At 43.4% G+C, this 15,989-nt stretch overlaps 1 non-coding gene across 1 annotated transcript; it reads right to left on the bottom strand.

The window, feature by feature from the left end:
- Positions 1 to 503: 503 nt before the first annotated feature.
- On the bottom strand, positions 504 to 578 carry Trnas-cga (transfer RNA serine (anticodon CGA)). Its single transcript has one exon. It is a non-coding gene; the product is annotated as a tRNA-Ser (tRNA).
- Between the last annotated feature and the right edge of the window lie 15,411 nt (positions 579 to 15,989).

Raw genomic sequence — 15,989 nt, 5'->3', positions numbered from 1 at the left:
TAACTTCATCCTATCCGTACCCCATTTTAAATTACCTAGCACTCCTACCCGATTAAGTGATCTGCGCTCCAACCTGTAGATTGCCTCTTTTGTTTTTGGTAATCAGGAAATTCTCCCAAGTAGTCCCCCACCTGCCTCTCTACTAAAAACCCCAGAGCCGTATGAGTGACATTTTTATGTCAGGAACAGTTTACTTAAGAGGATGACATAATCATTAAGACATACTAGAGCTGCATAAACTTGGGGAGAAAATAATAGCCGTATGTTCTTCCTGATTTACGCCGTTTGTAGAACCAGCACAGAAAGCCTGTGTTGCATAACGTTAGAAGGCCATCCCAGTAAATCGTCCACAATGTTCCCCTGTAACTACCGAAAAGGCTGCAGACATGTCTGTCTCGCGTCTCCACAGATAATCCTGTGTACTGGTTCAGCTTCATTGAGGGGGAGGGAGGGATGGCGTTAGTTACAGGCAGAGTTGAAACTTCCTGGCAGATTAAAATTGTGTGCCGGACCGAGACTCGAACTCGGGACCTTTGCCTTTCGCGGGCAAGTGCTCTACCAACTGAGCTACCCGAGCACGACTCACACCCCGTCCTCACGGCTTTACTTCTGCCAGTATCACGTCTCCTACCTACCAAACTTTGCAGAAGCTCTCCTGCGAACCCTGCAGAACTAGCACTCCTGAAAGAAAGGATATTGCGGAGACATGGCTTAGCCACAGCCTGTGGGATGTTTCCAGAATGAGATTTTCACTCTGCAGTGGAGTGTGCGCTGAAACTTCCTGGCAGATTAAAACTCTGTGCCGGACCTAGACTCGAACTGGGGACCTTTGCCTTTCGCGGGCAAGTGCTCTACCAACTGAGCTACCCGAGCACGACTCACGCCCCGTCCTCACAGCTTTACTTCGGCCAGTATCTCGTCTCCTACCTTCTTCGAGTCTCGGTCCGGCACCAAGTTTTAATCTGCCAGGAAGTTTCATATCAGGCACACTCCGCTGCAGAGTGAAAATCTGATTCTGGATACAGGCACAGTTGTTAGTGATGTGAAGGGAAGCTGATTGCCTTACCTACCGCCTACCACAATCTCCCTGAAGCCACTCTCCAGAAGGGATAGCAAAATCAGCTTCCAGGTAAGGGACGAAATAGACATTTTATTGGTCTTAACTTTGATACGAAATCCCACTATACTTGGCTATATCTGTATTATTAGATTAGCTGGGAGAGCATATTCGTTCTGGCACGTACAGTTTCCTCTTTGGCACATTTTTAAATTCGAGGAATCGTCGCACGCATTTCGTCGCGATAATTGCGCAGGTGAATTTAATTATCAGCAAAGTGAGCTCGAGGGGACCAAGTTGCGAGAGGGAAGCGTTGCACTGCGGACGTGTCGCGTTCCGGGGTTGGGGAGGCGGTGGAGTGGTGATGGTGTGAAGAGGGAGGGGGAGGTTGGGGGATGGAGGATCGAGGGGCCCGGCGAGCGGACGGACAGCCGGGAAGCAAGTGGGAGCACGCAATTTAAGAGCACTTAGCGGCAGATTAAATTTTCAGGTCGGCGGGCGTGCGAGGCGCCCCAACATGCCTCCGAGCGCGCACCGGCTGTGCGGTCCGGGGGAGGCCGACTGCGTGTCTGCTAATCAGGCCGAGCGCTCAGCGCTGCGGTCACTGTGCAAGAATGTGGCGAAGGGGCGCGCGGGAAGCGCGATTGGTCCCCAACCGCCGATTTTTCTACCCGAGAGGAATGCTGAAACGGACTATTCTGCTAGCGCTTGGGACGAAATAGAAACTCTTAAAGCGTTGCCACTACAATGTACGTAACGCTCAGTTCACTCTCGCATCGAACGTAAAGACAGTACCTCCTTTTAATGATGCTGCTTGCAGTGTCTCTGCGTCGTGACTGTCTCAAACATCACTGTTCCACATATCATTACTGTGTGGTCCATTACACGTCACGTTCGCTTGTGAAGCGAGCAAATCTAGAGTACGTACTATAAACCTGCCATACGTAAGTGATGCAGTTTCCTCAACTTAGTGCATCTAAATTTATTGTCACAATATGGCAGGAATCTACAGACACACCTACAGTCAAAAACATAAACTCCTTGCGATTGCCATTAATCCACTACATCCCGTCGATTTCACTTTTAACCTTTCAGTATGCTATTGTAGTCTTAGCTTATGTCCCATTGTGAACGTAAGATTTAATTTCATGTTGTTGTTGTTGTGATCTTCACCCCAGAGACTGGTTTGATGCACCTCTCCATGCTACTCTACCCTGCGCAAGCTTCACCATCTCCAAGTACCTACTGCAACCTACATCTTTCTGAATCTGTTTAGTGTATTCATCTCTTGGTCTCCCTCTACGATTTTTACCCTCCACGCTGCCCTCTAATATTAAATTGGTGATCCCTTGAAGCCTCATAATATGCCCTACTTACCGATCCCTTCTTCTAGTCAAGTTGTGCCACAAATTTTGAAACGTCCCCTTAGAAAAATTAATTAATGACTGTGCTGATAAACCTCTTACATTATTTGCTTTTCAAACAGCTGAGCAAAACTGAACGTACTCAGACATTACTCTTTTTACTTATTCTGGTCAACACTAAACTGACACACAATATTTTTAGCGCAACGCATTCTGACATTCAAAAATCCCTACAAAAGAATGGCCCTGACTAACAATAACCTATACCTTACCTCACAAAAATCGTCGTTACTCAAACTACTGCAATACAGCGAGTGAGTACTGCCAGCTAAATAAAAGATTCTAACTCCTGAAGTCACTAATTACTGATAGGCATAGTTAGCAAATGAAAGATTTTGATACAGAACAAACAATGTATTTACCTTAATAGTGTTCAAAAGTCATACTATATATGGCTGTTCATGACATCCAGTCTAACAAATTTACTGTCTCTGATGGACACACGTCCACATCATCTGCTCTCAAAACTCCGGCATCTCTCTCCCACATCCACCACTGCTGGCGGCTCACCTCCAACTGCGCAACGCTACGAGCTGTTCACACCTAACTGCCCACTACAATAGAGAATTTTTCATCAATGCAAACCAGCCACAGACTTTACACAGCACAGCCAGTGATTTTCATACAGAGCGCTACGTGACGTTACCAACATAAAAACCTAAACAGCCTACTTACAATTTCTCTTCTCTCCAATTCCATTCAATACCTCCTCATTAGTTATGTGATCTACCCATCTAATCTTCAGCATTCTTCTGTAGCACCACATTTCGAAAGGTTCTATTCTCTGCTTGTCTAAACTACTTATCGTTCACGTTTCACTTCCATACATACGTAGCTACACTCCATACAATTACTTTCAGAAACGAATTCTTGACTCTTAAATCTAAACTCTATGTTAACAAATTTCTCCTCTTCAGAAACGCTTTCCTTGCCATTGCCAGTCCACATTTTATATCCTCTCTACTTCGACCATCATCAGTTATTTTGCTCCCCAAATAGCAAACCTCACTTACTACTTTAAGCGTCTCATTTTCTAATCTAACCCCCGCAGGATCACCCGATTTAATTCGACTACATTCCATTATCCTCCTTTTGCTTTTGTTGATGTTCATCTTATATCCTGTCATTTCGTTCAGCTGCTCTTCCACGTCCTTTGCTGTCTCTGACAGAATTACGATGTCGTCGGCGAACTTCAAAGTTTTTATTTCTTCTCCATGGATTTTAATTCCTACCCCGAATTTTTTTTGTTTGTTTATTTTACTGCTTGCTCAATATACAGATTGAATAACAACCCTGTCTCACTCCCTTCCCAACCACTGCTTCCCTTTCATGTCCCTCGACTCTTATAACTGCCATCTGTTTTCTGTACAAATTGTAAATAGGCTTTCGCTCCCTGTATTTAACCCCTGCCACCTTCAGAATTTGAAAGTAAGTATTCCAGTCAACGTTATGAGCTGCTTTCTCTAAGTCTACAAATGCTAGAAACGTAGGTTTGCCTTTCCTTTATTTTCTAAGATAATTCGTAAGGTCAGTACTGCCTCACGTGTTCCAATATTTCTACGGAATCCAAACTGATCTTCCCCGGTTGGCTTCAACTAGTTTTTCCATTCGTCTGTAAAGAATTCGAATTAGTATTTTGCAGCTGTGGCTTATTAAAATGATTGTTCGGTAATTTTTAAATCTGTCAACACCTTCTTTCTTTATGATTGGAATTATTATATTCTTCTTGAAGTCTGAGGGTATTTCGTCTGTCTCATTCATCTTGCTCACTATATGGTAGAGGTTTGTTAGGCCTGGCTCTCCCAAGGCTGTCAGTAGTTCTAATGGAATGTTGACTACTCCCGTAGCCTTGTTTCGACTTAGGTCTTTCAGTGCTCTGTCAAACTCTTCATGCAGTACCATATCTCCTATTCATCATCATCTACATTCTCTAGCATTTCTATACTATTGTCCTCAAGAACATCGCCCTTGTGTAGACCCTCTATATTCTCCTTCCACCTATATTCTCCTGGGTTTCCATCTGAGCTCTTGATAATCATGGAAGTGGTTCTCTTCTCTCCAAAGGTGTCTTTAATTTTCCTGTAGGCAGTATCTATCTTACCAATAATGATATGCGCCCTTACATCCTCACATTTGTCCTCTAATCATCCGTGCTTAGTCATTTTGCACTTGCGGTGTCGATCTCATTTTTGAGACGATTGTATTCCTTTTTCCTGCTTCATTTATTGCATTCTTTTATTTTCTCCTTAATTCATGTTACTGTTACTGCACAAAAATGGGTTAAAAGTAAAAACTTTCTTGTAGTGTTCTGTCACTCTTGTTGGTAATAGTTAATCGTTAACAATGTCATTAATTATGTAAATGCAAGTTGACATCACTCAACATGGGACGGTTGTTATCATTTTTCATTGTTCATTGTCGAACACTTTTTCTTAGGCGACAGATACAGTGTATATATCCTCATTCACATCAAATGTATTCGCAGTTTCGAATACCAACAGCCGACAGTTATATAAGGAAATGACTAAAATGAAAATTTGTGATGGACTTGGCATCAAGCCCTGATTTTCATCTTAACGCTGCTTTGGCTGCACGCATATACCTGTAAGTATCGGTGCATCGTTCTTCTTAACAACACAAGCACTGCAAAGTCGTATTTACCCTACGTGTCAGGTAGCGACTTTCAACTAAAATGTCGTCCTCTGTACAGGAATTACATAATGTGTGTACGCGTAGAGACTGTAACGCAGGAACGGCCACATATGGGAGTTTTTGTCGTGCCGTGAGTCGTGCACGGATTGCAAAATCAGCTAATGCGACAATTCGCGTAAAGCGGGAAATCCGGATTTGAGTCCTGCTCCAACACAGATTTTCACTGTCGTCACTCCCTTATACGAAGGTCGTTCGTCTTCGCAACTGCGAATACATTTCATGTATTTAATAACGGCTGTAGTCACCGCAGTGCCTGTTCTTTCTAGCATGCATGTCCGAAGAAATGTTGCATCGTTCCTCTTAACAACACAGGCATTACAGTATCGTATCATATCTTGATTTCCCGTAAGTTTTATCAAGCGCAACGTCGGAACAGTCGTTCTGTTCCCTTTAGATTACCCACAGCCAAACCGTCATCTAACAGCTCTGCTTGCCATAAGCGTTTTGCCTTCATAATTTGAAGAGACATCATTATTGCCAAATTTCGCGGTTCCTACTCTGCGTGAGTTCTTGTTCCTGTTTCGGGCTGTTCTCCTGCTTACAGTCATTAGAAATTTGCATTTGCGAAACACTACGAAATGAACGATCATTAGATGCAGAAGGACAGCTCCAAAACCAGTACAAGAACACATGTACAGTACCAGCTACGACATTTGCCACTGATCATGACTTTCGAATAATAAAGGCCAAACAAGTATAGCACCAAAAATTCGTTTTATTCACTTGTAGTTTGAGGCATTAGCAATATAAAATTATACGCAACTGGGGATGACATGACACTCTATTAAAGATGATAACACCTTCTCAATTTTCTTTTCTGATCTTTTGTATATTACCCCTGTCTGAAACTTGGATTATTAGGCATCAGTCTTGTTGTGTGATAGGTTTCGCACTTATCATTCCTTGCTGCTTTTGCGTTGTGTGGATGAAATTCTTTTCGAGTGTCTACTAGGACGTCTTCATACTGGATGCTTATAATTAAAGTGCAGATCTTCACAGACGTCTATTTTAAGCTGTAATTGTCGTATGGCAGAGAAACGTGGTAGATACTGATGCGTAAATGTGAAACCGATTTACGCTGGATCAAAAAATTGGTTCCAATTTGGATCACCAGGTATAAATCTGGCGCTGTGAGAAACGTACAGAAATTTTTTATATGTAATGGATTAGCAATGGGACGTGGGCAGGAAAGATAGAACAAGTGAGAAAGGTATAATATTGATTTTATTATTAACCGCCGCTTACACAATTTGTTGAATATGACCACCGGAGACATCGCAAAGCGCCACATTTGTAACTGGTTGCCAAAATTGAAATTAAGTTTTCTCCAGTGTACATGGGTTCAGCATTTACGTAATAAGTTCTGTACCAAGTTTCGCTGCCATACGATGATTACAACCGACACTGTACCTCCGTGCGTAGCTGCACACAGCAACTTGAGTAATCGTTTGAACAGAGTAAGAGCATATGGACTATCAGACCAATTGTGTGATTGGATTGAAGAGTTCCTAGATAACAGAACGCAGCATGTCATTCTCAATGGAGAGAGGTCTTCCGAAGTAAGAGTGATTTCAGGTGTGCTGCAGGGGAGTGTCGTAGGACCGTTGCTATTCACAATATACATAAATGACCTTGTGGATGACACCGGAAGTTCACTGAGGCTTTTTGCAGATGATGCTGTGGTATATCGAGAGGTTGTAACAATGGAAAAATGTACTGAAATGCAGGAGGATCTGCAGCGAATTGACGCATGTTGCAGGGAATGGTAATTGAATCTCAATGTAGACAAGTGTAATGTGCTGCGAATACATAGAAAGAAAGATACCTTATCATTTAGCTACAATATAGCAGGTCAGCAACTGGAAGCAGTTAATTCCATCAATTATCAGGGAGTACGCTTTAGGAGTGATTTAAAATGGAATGGTCATATAAAGTTGATCGTCGGTAAAGCAGATGCCAGACTGAGATTCATTGAAAGAATCCTGAGGAAATGCAATCCGAAAACAAAGGAAGTGGGTTACAGTACGCTTGTTCGCCCACTGCTTGAATAGTGCTCAGCAGTGTGGGATCCGTACCAGATAGGGTTGATAGAAGAGATAGAGAAGATCCAACGAAGAGCAGCGCGTTTCGTTACAGGATAATTTAGTAATCGCGAAAGCGTTACGGAGATGTTAGATAAACTCCAGTGGAAGACTCTGCAGGAGAGACGCTCAGTAGCCCAGTACGGGCTTTTGTTGAAGTTTCGAGAACATACCTTCACCGAGGAGTCAAGCAGTATATTCCTCCCCCCCTACGTATATCCCGCGAAGAGACCATGAGGATAAAATCAAAGAGATTAGAGCCCACACAGAGGAATACCGACAATCTTTCTTTCCACGAACAATACGAGACTGGAATAGAAGGGAGAACCGATAGAGGTACTCAAGGTACCCTCCGCCACACACCGTCAGGTGGCTTGCGGAGTATGGATGTAGATGTAGATTTAGATGTAGAATTCCACCAGTGATTTTAGAAACTCTTAATGAATGTTAGCGACCCCTTCTTTCTTCTTTGTTCGCACATCTTCCAAAAATCTGTTAAACTGGATCCTCTATATCTTCCATATCAACTTCCATTTCATTTTCCACAACGTCATCACACAAATGCTCCCCCTCGTGGGGCCTTAAGTGTGCTCTGTCCACCTAATACCTCTCTTCTCTGCTTCTAACAGTGGAATTTCCATTGCAGTCTTCATACTGATGCCATTGCTTTTACTTTCACCGAAGATTGTTTTGACTTTTCTATATGCTGAATCAGTCCGTCCACAGACCACTGCTCTTCAACACCTTCACGTTTTTCCCGCAGACATATTTTTTTCATTCCTGTTTAACACATTGCTGTATTATTATGTACTTCATTCATGGTTCAGCTGAAGATATCTCCTCTGATACCCAAGGTGTTTTCGCGGTTACCTTCCTTGTTCCTATACTTGTCGTCCAATTTGTGTGTTTGCTATTTTCAGATGTGTCCATTCATCTTCAGCTGAACTGCCCAATGCGATATCCATTATCACAGTATCTAAAGGTTGAGAAAACCTTAAACGTATCGCCAGTTTGCTTCTTTTTATTATACCAACAGCCCAATGAGGCGTACAACACACAGTATCTGGAGGGTGTAATTCAAGTGGTTCTACAGTACTTTTAGTGTCTATTTCGCACCATGGGATGGGCCTACTCATTAAAGTTACTGTGAAAATACCCAACTTATTTATTTCAACATTCGTGGAGGCTCTTGCTCCTAAATTTTCATAATTATGCTATCGACGCTTCCGCCTTACAATATGTATTCGCTAGGCTGCCAGCATATCTTCCTGGTCAATAGAACCTCGAATAACCTGATCTCAAGCCCAGAGAAATTTTTAGAGTTTATTTTGATCAGTGACTGAAACCTAGAACGTAGTATCCTCCCAATTTAGTTTATCTACGTGACCTAATTATCAATGAATGGCTTGATATCGATATGGCGCAGCTAAAGATGCTCGCAGGTTGTCTTCTCCGCTGAACTGAGGACATTCCCAAGGGTACAGGCTGTGACACACGGTATATGTTGTTTCCTTGGGTGGAGGGGGGCGACAAATTCTTTGTCCATTGTGCTTATCTTCCCTGTGTTCCTGCTTCATATGAGCTCATGGATATTGTGACTTTTGTTTAATAAGTACATAACGATAACTTCATATTTCCATGAGTTTGTAGGGACTGTGGTAAGGACTAAACTCGGGGCAGTAATCTCCATCCAGAAACATCATTCAGTGATATTACAGAGCGTCGAGGTTGTAGGCAGCAAATTCTAGCACTAGGCTGCCGCTATGGCAGAGAAAGTGCGTTTGTAGGCTATAAAATTACTGCGGTAGTAGTTGACACTTTCAACGCCTTCATAAATAGTAATCGTAGCGGTGCCCGTTGTGAAAACTTCAGCCCAATGATAAAATACACTCCTGGAAATGGAAAAAAGAACACATTGACACCGGTGTGTCAGACCCACCATACTTGCTCCGGACACTGCGAGAGGGCTGTACAAGCAATTATCACACGCACGGCACAGCGGACACACCAGGAACCGCGGTGTTGGCCGTCGAATGGCGCTAGCTGCGCAGCATTTGTGCACCGCCGCCGTCAGTGTCAGCCAGTTTGCCGTGGCATACGGAGCTCCATCGCAGTCTTTAACACTGGTAGCATGCCGCGACAGCGTGGACGTGAACCGTATGTGCAGTTGACGGACTTTGAGCGAGGGCGTATAGTGGGCATGCGGGAGGCCGGGTGGACGTACCGCCGAATTGCTCAACACGTGGGGCGTGAGGTCTCCACAGTACATCGATGTTGTCGCCAGTGGTCGGCGGAAGGTGCACGTGCCCGTCGACCTGGGACCGGACCGCAGCGACGCACGGATGCACGCCAAGACCGTAGGATCCTACGCAGTGCCGTAGGGGACCGCACCGCCACTTCCCAGCAAATTAGGGACACTGTTGCTCCTGGGGTATCGGCGAGGACCATTCGCAACCGTCTCCATGAAGCTGGGCTACGGTCCCGCACACCGTTAGGCCGTCTTCCGCTCACGCCCCAACATCGCGCAGCCCGCCTCCAGTGGTGTCGCGACAGGCGTGAATGGAGGGACGAATGGAGACGTGTCGTCTTCGGCGATGAGAGTCGCTTCTGCCTTGGTGCCAATGATGGTCGTATGCGTGTTTGGCGCCGTGCAGGTGAGCGCCACAACCAGGACTGCATATGACCGAGGCACACGGGGCCAACACCCGGCACCATGGTGTGGGGAGCGATCTCCTACACTGGCCGTACACCACTGGTGATCGTCGAGGGGACACTGAATAGTGCACGGTACATCCAAACCGTCATCGAACCCATCGTTCTACCATTCCTAGACCGGCAAGGGAACTTGCTGTTCCAACAGGACAATGCACGTCCGCATGTATCCCGTGCCACCCAACGTGCTCTAGAAGGTGTAAGTCAACTACCCTGGCCTGCAAGATCTGCGGATCTGTCCCCCATTAAGCATGTTTGGGACTGGATGAAGCGTCGTCTCACGCGGTCTGCACGTCCAGCACGAACGCTGGTCCAACTGAGGCGCCAGGTGGAAATGGCATGGCAAGCCGTTCCACAGGACTACATCCAGCATCTCTACGATCGTCTCCATGGGAGAATAGCAGCCTGCATTGCTGCGAAAGGTGGATATACACTGTACTAGTGCCGACATTGTGCATGCTCTGTTGCCTGTGTCTATGTGCCTGTGGTTCTGTCAGTGTGATCATGTGATGTATCTGACCCCAGGAATGTGTCAATAAAGTTTCCCCTTCCTGGGACAATGAATTCACGGTGTTCTTATTTCAATTTCCAGGAGTGTAAGTTTAACGATTTATTAGAAATACACACTGACTTCTTATATTATCTCTGATCAATAACTGACATTTCTCCTGGCGCATCATGAGACTAGTTTTACCTTTGCTTGTCACCTTACACGTCCTGTTATCAGATGACTGCATGACCATGGAAGACTACACTTCCTCAACTCTATAATATTATCAGGATATCGTGGAACCACGAAACTGTTTCCCCTTTCTCAAGAAACATTTGTATACTGGGTTAATCCAAGTGACTAAAGCGACTTCACTAATTTTCTACAGATGTGTCTTTGACCAATATTTCGGAGTTCATTAGTTACATGAGGAAATTTTTAAGGCTTTTAAAACAAGTTCTAGGTGCGGTTACCGTTCCTTACTTAACAGATATTGAGACTCTAACGTTCATTCCCAAGTAATGCATAACACCTCAATAACAGACTCGAAAGCACTGTTGGCGAGAAACTGTATTTCTTTTTTCCAAACACTGAAATTTTCGCTTAAAACTGTATTAAATCAATTGAATGTGTTGAAATGGACACCACGCCTGCAAATTCACTGGTTTATAGAGGCGTTATTTGGAAGGGAGTGGACACTGAAATGGACTAATGGTGGATTACTGTCATATTTGAAATGGTTAGGAAGCTGGTATCCGGGAGTGGTAAGCAACTGAACCAACACTCAGCAAATAAATTTTAGAATTTATTTCGCTCCACCAATTTACATAAGGGACACGCTGCGATCATAAGCACACTTGATTAAGAAATTAAGCACTCATAACATAATTATTGAATTGTTTAAAAGCGTCAGTAAAGAAATCAGATACTGTAAACATCAAAATAGTTTAAAGGCTACAACAATTAAAACAGACAATATAAACATCCAAAAAATTATTTAAAGGTGTCAATAAATAAATCAGGCTCTGTAAACATCAAAATAGTTTTAAAGGCGCCATTAAGTAACACAGACAATATAAAAATCCTAAACAACTTTTCTTTAAAAGGATCTCTGTGCATTAATCTTAGTAACTGACAGCATTCCAATAAGATGAGTTAAATTACTACCAACAATTCGTTTACAGATCGAAACAGCAGGTGAATCCGACTGAGGACATCAAGAATTCATCCCGAAGATAATCCTTTAGAAGCTGGTACAAGCATATTAAATCTGCATTTGGCTTAGTTCCCAACACACCGTTCCAACAGATATAAACTGGTACAATTGGGTTTTTCAACTTTAATAATAGCTGCTTGGCTGCTATTGTAAATAATTTATTTAACGACCGATTTCGTAGCTTAGAAGTCACAACAGCAGCTTAAATGGGGTGAATCATGACATTGAAATTGCAGCATGGACGGGACTGAACATTCCTTGTCTATGAATAAATCACGCAGTTAGGTGATCGTCAGATAAGTGAAAAATATGGGTTCACCGTTCCTCGTTCCTCAAGCGTTAATAGGTTTTACAGCTCTAAAACAGAAAAAAACAATAATTCTTCACACCATAAATATCTTAAAACAATTTCAGTTTTAAAAAAGGTACCAGAGTTGCTGCTTTTTCACAACTCAAAAGCATACATCAAATTAGCGTAAGAATGCTCCAGTAACTCGGTTAACGACCCACCCCTTTTCACTCAGTCGCACACATTTAAACCGACTACCGACTAATACCTAGAGCACCGGATCTGGGGAATTTACCTTTAACTAGTGTCGTTAACTAACTTCACTCCCAGTGAGCACATCCACAAAGACGTCTGTAATATCGCTATAGTCAGGAGCTAGGTGGTGGAGTGGTGAGGGTCTGTATTAGTTAACAAACACGTAATAGGTGGCCTTTATTACAGGTAATGATTCCCAGCGAGTAAACAAGATCTTAATTACACGTTAATTGATTACGTTCACAATGAACCTTAACAAGCAAACGGTACAGAAGCCAACTGAATCGCCACTTCGTTTTCACACCTGGAAACGCTCATTAAGCTTTAAACTCCAGAAAATTACCTCTTCTACAAGCCAGAGTTCCTGCACTGACAGTATTTACTAGTGAGGAAAGTAAAATTTCAGGACTGTGAAAGAATTAAGAACCAATTAAAATCTTATACAGCGTTTTCTTAAATGAATTACTTTCTCAGCCACTTAAAAAATTAAATTTTACATATGAGGAAGGATGCACGTTGTTACCAGGATTACAGTAATAACAATCTTAGGCATCACGCTCAGAACCACAGGGTCTAACTGCTGACATCCGGTGTCGAAATAATTACACGTAGCGGTAAAAAGGGACCACTGAGCTGTGGCATACATAACGATCGTCAGACATCAGTACAAGCTCTGAGATTTACAGGCACAATTACTAAGCTACCTGGACAGCATGAATGTGAGCACAGGCTGAGAACAAATGAACACAAGCACTTTAAAAGGAACCCATTCCGATATTCACAAATTATTAAATTTAATTACTTGCACTTTAGCACCTATCGTGCTTATGGCTACTAAGGAACCGACACAAAATAACCATTTAGATGAATCAACGGCACCGACCGGTGTCTTACACAATTAGGTAATTATTTAACCACTGTGACAATTTGTCACCAAAGTCGCCAGCTCTCGGCGCACTGCAGTCACTTCACAAGTATCAGGATAGATTTTTATCACAGCGGTGATAACTACAGTCGATCACGGACTCTCTCCTTTTTTTTTCTTTCTTTTTTTTTTGTATAAGGCTTCACTGTGCAGACAACGAGGTGCGGTAAGGCTGTTTCCACATAAGAGTAACAATTTCCCAAGAAAATGTATCAGAGCTCACCATCAAACAACCAAAGCCTTCGCAAGAAGCGGAGAAATCAAGCCGGATCCACACGATGTTCATAATCCAGGTCAGAAATCACCGTCCCACTGCTCTATCACAGCAGACAATGTCCTCCTCAAGACGTCCAATAGGCATTTCCGTCCGCTATGCCCCAGGCCAACGATCCCTCTCGCCACGACGCGCTTCAAAACACAACAGCGACAAGCGAATCGGCCCGTCCGCCAATCAAGTAATTAGCGAGTGCAGAACTGTCACACCAGAGCTCAACGAACGCAATCCCACCTTGTTTATCTCGCGGTCACTCACCAAACGAGATCTCTCGAGCATCCGTTCCCCTCCATCGTGCTCTCTGGTCGAAACCAAAACTATCGATATTTGAGGCAGAGAACCGATAACGCATAAGCACTGTCAGATTTTACCCAAACAAGTTGTATGTTCACCATCTTCTGTACGACTTGGTGTCATTACGATGTAACTTATCAATGGAAGCCCGGCGTTAGGCCGGCCGCTGTGGCCATGGGGTTCTAGGCGCTACAATCTGGAACCGAGCGACCGCTACGGTCGCAGGTTCGAATCCTGCCTCGGGCATAGATGTGTGTGATGTCCATAGGTTAGTTAGGTTTAAGTAGTTCTAAGCTCTAGCGGACTGATGACCTCCGATGTTAAGTCCCATAGTGCTCAGAGCCATTTGAACCCAGCGTTAGCTTACAACACATGCTGGTAATAATTTTAGCAACGATCTCACAGCAGGTACTCCTTCGTGTCTGGATCAGAATCTGGCACCACGACATGGAAATGTTTCAGACCACCAGGGCCACACGATTCGGCCGAGGATTTTATTTGTGGCTACCAATCATACAGCCAGTCCCATACTGAAACATACGTCGCCTTTCCAAGATGGCCATCGGTAAAAAAGTTCGGGGAATGTCGTCGCACTGGCAGCTACCAAGTGACTCTGCGGCCATTGTTCCACCAAGAACCCCATCCTCCGTCCCACACTTCCGAACCGTGGTAATAGCTGCGCATGCGAAACACATGCCCACTGGCAACGCGGCAATTAAACTCCTGACACCACAGGTCGAGGCACCGACGCTAGCTTACAGAATACTGACACGAATGTATCACTCCTGATAAATGATCTCCGTATTATCAGACTATTGTTGTCTCCAGCTATCCAAAGCAAACAGATTCACACGTCCTCTGGCGTGCTGTTTGAGAATTTTTCTTAAAAAAGAAAATGGCCATCTAACCATTAGACTTTAAATTCTGATAAGTCGTGAACGTACTACACGGCTTTCTGTTTACTCTTTATTCGCGAATGTTCACTGAATATGCCTTGTAGCGTTTGCCTACAGCATCATTTCCCTTAAAACACGTATTTTCTTCTTCTTCTTTTTTTTTCCTCGACTCTCGATGTGTGTTCGAGAGATGAGAGTGTATTTCGGATTTCCTTGAACTTCTTCAAACAACTCAGGGATGTGGCGTGGTGAATCTTGCTTCCGTATGGTGATCAGCCATGGCTAAAAGCACTCCTCTACGTTGGCGGTTGAAACTACGAGCCAGTCGCCCATTCTCCGTCACACAAATTTATTTGAAAAAAAAATCCCAAGTTCGGAACCTTTGGCAGGTGGTGTTCACTGTACCACAAAATAAAGGTGTCTGTAATACTAACTATAATTTTCTTACGGTACCATCGATTGTTATTAGGCTGTGTCCTATTTGATATGAATTGTAGGGGTACCGAGCGTAAACCCCTCTATTGCTGTCAGGACAGTGTTAAGAAACTAGAAGGTGGCTATAATTATAAGAAGTACAAAAGAATTCAGGGAAATTTAGGAATACAAAATACAAGTCACTGAGGAATAAAATAACCAGGAATTGCAGGAAAGTGACTACAGTCTTTTTCAGTGAAATAATGTGATATGTAAGCACCATCGACAGCTAGAGAAACGAGAATTACGTTGGGTTTGGAACAACATATATGAGACAATTTCACTTCATTTTTATACCGAAAACGGGCATTTTCATAAAATATTGACTTGTCTTTTCCTGATGCTGTTTTATGGTTCTGTTGCAGTTTCTACGGCATTAGAATGTTAGTGAAATGCATGTTTGCAACTCTGCTGTGTTTTGACGAATGAAGCAGATTTGGACGTGGCAACAAGCAACTTCACGTATTACTCAAAACTCGCCACTGATAACGTCTCACTGAAGAAAATTAAAGGGAATAAGAAGGCTGTTGAAAATAACTCGATACTTCTGTTGGAATTTTAATAGAATTATACATCCCAGTGTGTTTTTAATAACGAATGATGCGGATTGACACTGGCAAACAATCTCAGTGATCTGAGAAATATGAAAACATTCCAATCTGCTAAACCCAGTCTCGTTTCAACGCCACTGTCTCCACTTGCTCTCTCATACTGCTACAGTTTCACTCCTTCCCATTTGTGCTGGCTCTTCTAACTGTCATACCTCTCTCTTCCTTGTTGTCACTGTCATGGATTCTATCTCTCATTATCACTTGGTCACACTCACACCCAATTTCTCCTTTTCTTTATTCTTTTCCACTGGCACTGTCTCCTGAACTATTTTCCTTGCG

Source organism: Schistocerca serialis, chromosome 8 (assembly GCF_023864345.2).
Source record: "Schistocerca serialis cubense isolate TAMUIC-IGC-003099 chromosome 8, iqSchSeri2.2, whole genome shotgun sequence".
NCBI classification, from domain to species: domain Eukaryota; kingdom Metazoa; phylum Arthropoda; class Insecta; order Orthoptera; family Acrididae; genus Schistocerca; species Schistocerca serialis.
The sequence above is the reverse complement of the archived record's forward strand: the minus strand, read 5'-3'. Positions and strand labels throughout refer to the sequence as shown.